The sequence below is a fragment of the Suncus etruscus genome, chromosome 14 (assembly GCF_024139225.1).
Source record: "Suncus etruscus isolate mSunEtr1 chromosome 14, mSunEtr1.pri.cur, whole genome shotgun sequence".
Classification (NCBI taxonomy): Eukaryota; Metazoa; Chordata; class Mammalia; order Eulipotyphla; family Soricidae; genus Suncus; species Suncus etruscus.
This window is the reverse complement of record NC_064861.1, coordinates 28,760,274-28,766,828: the sequence shown is the minus strand read 5'-3', so window position 1 is coordinate 28,766,828 and position 6,555 is coordinate 28,760,274. Positions and strand designations below refer to the sequence as shown.

Sequence of the window (6,555 nt, the reverse complement as noted above, 5' to 3'; positions counted from 1 at the left end):
TTGATATGGTTTTGTTTTTTTCTTTTTCTTTTTCTTTCTTCTTTTAAATTTAAATTCAGAGCTTCTACAGAGGGGCTCATCCCTGCTTTTTATTTTCTTTTCCTACAGAACCATAGAACACGAATCAGCTTGTTCTGCCTCATAAACTGAGAAAAAAAAAAGTGGATGGTAACAGGGGCAAGCAGTCTCATGAACACTGAGTGGAAATAAAAAAAAAATGGCCCCAAATATCCAACCCAAAGTCAATGACAATAGAACAAGAGACCCAAACTATAGCAAAGGACTACACAAAAGGGACTTGTTACACTAGCAGTTCAGGGGGCTAAGGGTGGAGATAAGGGAAGCATGCTGAGAACAGGGGCTGAGGGAGATCAAAACTGGTGGTGGGAATTGCCTTAATTCACTGTCACTATGAACCTTAAATATAACTGTAAAAGACTTGTAATTCGCATTTGTCTTAATTATAAAAATGTAAATAAAAACGAAGTCTATACAGTAATGAAGATTCAAATGTTCTATTTTACTTAGACCTTGAGGCATTAAAACATGTTCATTAATAAATTCATATATTTGTTGATAGCTATAAAGTTAATAATTAAGAGTGTTGAAAATTTTCCAGATACACTTTAGTCAGTCATAATTGTTATGCTATTAAAGTTTTATTAGAATCATAATTCCATGAAGTTTTAATCTTGTATTTTTCATAATGCCAATTACAAAATGAATTAGTATTTGTTTACCTGATCAGTGAATGGATGTAAAATGTTTAAGGATTTCACTTAACTAGTATCTTCCTGAAAATACATAGCAAACTCACCTTTTTCTTTTTCTCTTGGTTTTTGGGCCACATCCGGTGACACTAAAAATAGCTCTGGCTTGGAGGAACCATATGGGACCCCGAAAGATCAAACCATGGTCAGTCCTAGGTCAGCCACATGCAAGGCAAACACCCTACAGCTGCGCCACCTCTCTGGCCCCTCAAAACTCAACTTTTAAGAATACATCTTGCATTATACTCCTTAAAAAAATCAAAGAAAAATATAAAAATAACTATTAAGAGAAAATGACAAAATCAATACAATTTGGCTTAAGAGCCTATTTGATTAGGAAGATTTTGGTTTGTCATAAAAATGCTTCAGATTCATCATTTCCTGTAAGGAAGAATTTTTGTAAACCAGGCCATTCTGAATATTAGGAATTCAGTTTCTTACTTTGGGGCATAATTCTGGGAATATTACACTATTTATGGAAGTGTGTAAAATTTCTGCGAACCAATGTATTAATTTAATGGGTATTATAATATAACTTATTCAGGAACAGGAAAGATTTTTTTTATGTTGAGAAATAAAGAAAATGTTACACATGTTTATGTGTAGCATTATTTTAGCTTCAGGAAACAAAACATATTATTTTACTTCTTTAGTATAACATAATTATAAAATAAAAGTCCACGAGTGGTGAGATCACCTCAGGCACTGTGTTTCTAACCTCTTAGGTGGACTAGTCGGATGAAGCAGGGTAGTGGTGGAGAAATAATACACCAAGCAGTTAGGATCGATATTTATTGGAGTCAGTCTGCTTTTTACTTCATGACCTCTCTTCCATGTGTTTTCTTCTCCATCCCATCAGAACTGCTCTCTTTATTCAAACAGTTCCTGATACCAGGAGGGGGAAGCTCCAGAGAAACAAAAGTACCGTATTTTTCGGTGTATAAGACTACCCCCTAATTTTGCAGTTAAAACATAGGTTTCGACCTATATTTGCTGTATCAGACAGAACGTTCCTGTGCTGCAACTGTATGTCCCACAGTGAGCCAACCACAACAAGCAAAGGTTCAAAGGTTATACTGGAATAGACTTCCTCTCTGACTCTGGCCAATCTAAGCAGGCTTTTGACAGTGTAGATTCGGGTCCAGAACATTGTCTAATTTGCATGAATCAAAAGCCTGCTTGGATTGGCTGAGTTAGAGAGGCGGTCCGAGCAGCCTTGCAGTGATTGGTCCCTTATCATAGGCACCTTTTCTGGTAATTCCCTGGTGGCGTCAGTTAATCTCCCCAACTACATGAACCAAACAACACCCCATCCTCGGACCCTAGCACTGAACCACCAACACGGTTAGCTGGGTTTTGCCAGAAGTGGCCCCCAGATCTCCTGAGTACTGTTTGGGAGCCCCCAAGAAAGAGATTTGGAAACTCTGCGGCCTGATTTTTTTTTGTTTGTTTGTTTCGTTTAGAGGCATATTGAAACATTTTTCGGGATATACTCGGCGTATAAGACGACCCCCGATTTTTGGTTGACTTTTTTTTTGTTTCAAAAGTCGTCTTATACGCCAGAAAATATGGTACTCTCTGGTGATCTTTTACATATCAAAGGAAGAGGAAGCTGGAGGAATACCTTTGTTTATGATGATAGCTGTCTCACCTTGCACACAATGATTTGATATTTGTTTATATTGTGAAATGATAACTAACACTAGTTAATATCTGGCCCTGTACAGTTACTTTTTTTTGTTTGTTTTATATTTGTTTCCTTATGAGCAGGACTTTTCAACTCTGCCCTTGTGGTTGATTTTTATCCCCTTGATTTTAGATTGTACATGTATGATTTCATATGGTCTCTGACTGATTTCACTTAGCCGAAGGCTCTCAAAGTCCACAAGATGCAAACATTTCCTTCTTTTTACTTTTTTTTTATTGCGTTTCAGTTATACAATGTTCCAACACTCATCCCTTCACCAGTGTACATTTCTCGCACTGATGTCCCCAACCTTCTCTCCTACCCCCACCTCTGTACCTTGCCCACCTTGGCAGGCTCTGCTCTTTCTTTCTTTTTCTCTCTCTCTTCTTCTGTCCCTTCTTTCTCCTTCTTTCTCTCCTCTCCTCCTCTGCTCCTTCTCTCTTTCTCTCACTCTCTCTTTTTTTTTTCCTTTTAGCCACTGTGGTTTGAAATACTATTACTTGAAATAGATAGTTGACAGAACAAGCCTTTTGGGAAAAACAATTTGGACATTCCTCAAAAAATCCCTAAAAACGTGAACTTTAATTTCCTTCCTTTTCAAGTTTGAATAATAGCTTATTGCCCAATTTATTCATTCATTAGAGGATACTTAAAATGTTTCAATGTCTTGGTTATTGCTAATATTGTAGCACTAAACACAATGTACATATTTCTAACCTCAGGTGAATGGGTCTGAAGAAGCAGGGTAATATAGAATAATTAATCCCAGAACAAAATCCACCAGCATAGGGCAGGGTAGAGTGATCCAGGTGGACTTTTACATATCAAATGAGAAATTTAACAGAAAGAGGAAGATGGGGGAATGCCTTGGTTTGGGTTAATCGCTGGGTGTCATCTTACACTAAGAATAAGAATTGGGTGGAAAACATTGCACATTATTGTGGCTAGCCTTTTTAGGCAATATTGTTAATTTTGTGAGGGCATCATATTGTTAAGGTAACTCAATTCCTTGCCATTTTGTCACATCATACTTAATGTTGGGCTTAAGATAGCTTTAAGTATGAAATCTCAATGGTAATTGATTGTGAATAACTAAAAGATGGGAAATCAATAGAACTGGTTTAAAGGTCTTCAGTAAGTACCATAAAACAATTTGTTCCTCCTAGGTGTAAGAATATAGCAATTTGGTCTCAAATTGACAGCAGGCAGTTGTACGGTTCCCTGCTAAAGACTTAGTGCTAGGCTTTAGGCTACTAACTTGGGAAACTACCATTTTCTAGGGGTAGGAGGAAGATACAGAAAAAGGCTATAAAGAGATTGGAGTGCAGAGCTAAGAATGGCTCTCTCCAATGCTCTAAGCTGAGTGCACACAGTTGCCTGTGGTGGCCAGGGCAGCAAGACTGCCCATCGGAGGATGAAAAGAGAAGGTTGAAAAAAGGAGTATAGGGGCCGGAGAGATAGCATGGAGGTAAGGTGTTTGCCTTGCATGCAGAAGGTCAGTGGTTCGAATCCCAGCATTCCATATGGTCCTCCGAGCCTGCCAGGAGTGATTTCTGAGTGTAGAACCAGGAGTAACCCCTGAGCGCTGCTGGGTGTGACCCCCCCAAAAAAAAGAAAAAGAAAAAGGAGTATAGATGTGTGTTTTATGCAAGAAAGATAATGGATGGAGTTATGAATATTGGAAAATATGGAGGGAATTATGTGAGAATATAATCAGTCATTTGCAAGTTGAAATGGAGGAAAGCTAAACACAGAACAAAATAAAGGAATGTGTAGAAGGTTTGAGGATTGTGTTAGAAAAAAAACTGTATAGTCAAAATGGAGTGTTATTGGTATGTCTCTAATTTAGAAATGATATAATATTTTTGTATAGAGAATTCTATGGAAAGGATGCTCTAAACCCATGTCATAGTGCTCTTAGAAATATTGGACTTTTATAAATTACATAAAATCAAGGTTTTCCAAATGGGATCTAAAATTATATAGTCTATAGTTTTGTGTGTTCTGTAATTTGAAAAACATCATTTTTTCTCTTTACTTGACCCTCAGTATTTTTGATGCTTTATGGCATTATGTTGATTTGCATGAATTCAGACAGGAAATGTTCCTCTCTGTAGTGGGGATTACTCTTCATGCAGACAGGAAATCTTAAAAGTCAAGTAGGGCACCCCAGAGTCCTCTTTCAGGGAAACAGAGATGAAAGGGTTGAGGTTAAATGACAAGCAGCTTCAGTATTGTTATGAGTACACTGATAACCTCAGGGAGACAATAGACATGGATTGACCTATGGAAATCAGAAATCATCTAGGAATGTCTAACTCTGCACTGACTGACCCAGCCTACTCTCAGCATCGAGAAAAGTTCTGGCGATCAGAATCTCTCCCAACCCTGAATAGGAAAAGGTAAGATAGATTTCCTCCAGGACACTCCTACAGAGGTTGAGAGGTCCATCTCTTGGTTCATCATGTTGATATGACCTTTGCATCTTTACATCGACCAAGCCTAAAAACCCTTATGTGACAGATAAAATATTAATGCCTTTATTGGTAAACTACCTACCTGTTCTGTCTTTAACTAATCCCCAGAAATGATCTGTAAATTATGGGATACCCTAAATGAAGATTTCTTCAGTCTAGCTGGGCTTATGCAAAGGAACAAGTCAAGTTTATTCAGCCATCTGGCAAGATTCAATGTGAAAGTATTGAGAAAAACTATTTTTCTGTAATTGACTGAACTTAATGCATTCTAGTGGCTTAACTTAAAATCCATTTCTCTTGGGTAATCCATATGAAAGTGTAATTACTGGTTGTAATAGACCGGTTATAAAGGAACTGAAAACTCTACTTGTGATCACTAGTCTGGCTAGACTAGTGGGAGCCAAAACTTTACTAGGGAAACTTATGCTTAATAGGACAGCAGGAGAAATAACTCAGAGCTGTATTTTATGTGCTGTTATTGAACCTAGTGGGTGTCCTGAGTCTCCTCTCCAGGCAGCACCTGTAATACTAAAAAGCATATCCTGAGGAAGACTGACAGTATAATCTCACATAGATGCCCAAAATTCTCAGGAAACAGTTATATTGCTATGATGCCTTGCTTTATTTTGCTTAACTTCTGTGTCTTTATCCCAGAGGGAGCATCTTCTACTGTTCGGTCCTCCCAAGGAATAGAGAGAACCATTTACTGCCCCAGGCCTGATCATTTAAGTAATATTCCTCTGTCTAATTTATCTGATGTTTTTCTTATTTTCTTTTTTTTATTTTTTTAAATATGGAATGCTTCACAAATTTGCGTGCCATCCTTGCGCAGGGTCCATGCTAATCTTGTTCGTATCGTTCCAATTTTAGTATATGTGCTGCTGAAGCAAGCACTATCTGATTTTTTTAGATGTTGGTAACTGCAGAACTGAACTAGTCAATTGCCTGGACCCTCATTAAGAGCTAGGTTAGCACGAGATTTTACCCATTCTTATAGGTAGAGCCTACAGTCCTTTGCCATCCTGAAGAAGGTACAGAAGATGGACTTTTACCCACACTCTCTTTAATTACTCCTCAGGGGTCAAACCCAGAATCTACTAGGCATACTCATACTAGGCATGTGCTCTACCACATTACCGTGCTTATTCAAGTATAATGCGCAAAATTTTCTACCAAAAAAAGAAATCAAAATTTGGGTACATGTTCTAAACGAGAGCTGAGGTGGGGTGGCAGTGGCAGCCGGTCCAATCAGGCGAATTGGGAGTTTGCACTGCACCTTTTCTGGGCTGCAGCTGTGCACTGTACACGAATGCGGAAAAAAAAAATACCTCAAGAAACCTGGCCTATCTCTCTTGACATCCTGGGTTAAAACATAATGGGAAGACATGCCAAAAGAAATGATCATCAAGAGTTTTTGGAAGACAGGCATCAGCAATAAAATGGATGGCACAGAAGACAACCTGCTGTGGAATTCAGACTCAGAAGAAAGTGAAGAAACTGGAGAAACAGATGTTCCTGCCAACTGGGTCACTGATGACAAGTTACCTCAAGAAGAATGGGAACAACTCTTTAGTGTATCTGATGATGAATCTGACTTGGAAGCATTTTAAATAAATATTGT

The 6,555-nt window shown here is 38.1% G+C and overlaps 1 non-coding gene across 1 annotated transcript; it reads right to left on the bottom strand.

Annotated features, from left to right (window-relative positions):
* Window positions 1–5,721: 5,721 nt before the first annotated feature.
* Window positions 5,722–5,828, bottom strand: LOC126029167 (U6 spliceosomal RNA). Its single transcript, XR_007502819.1, has one exon. It is a non-coding gene; the product is annotated as a U6 spliceosomal RNA (small nuclear RNA).
* Between the last annotated feature and the right edge of the window lie 727 nt (window positions 5,829–6,555).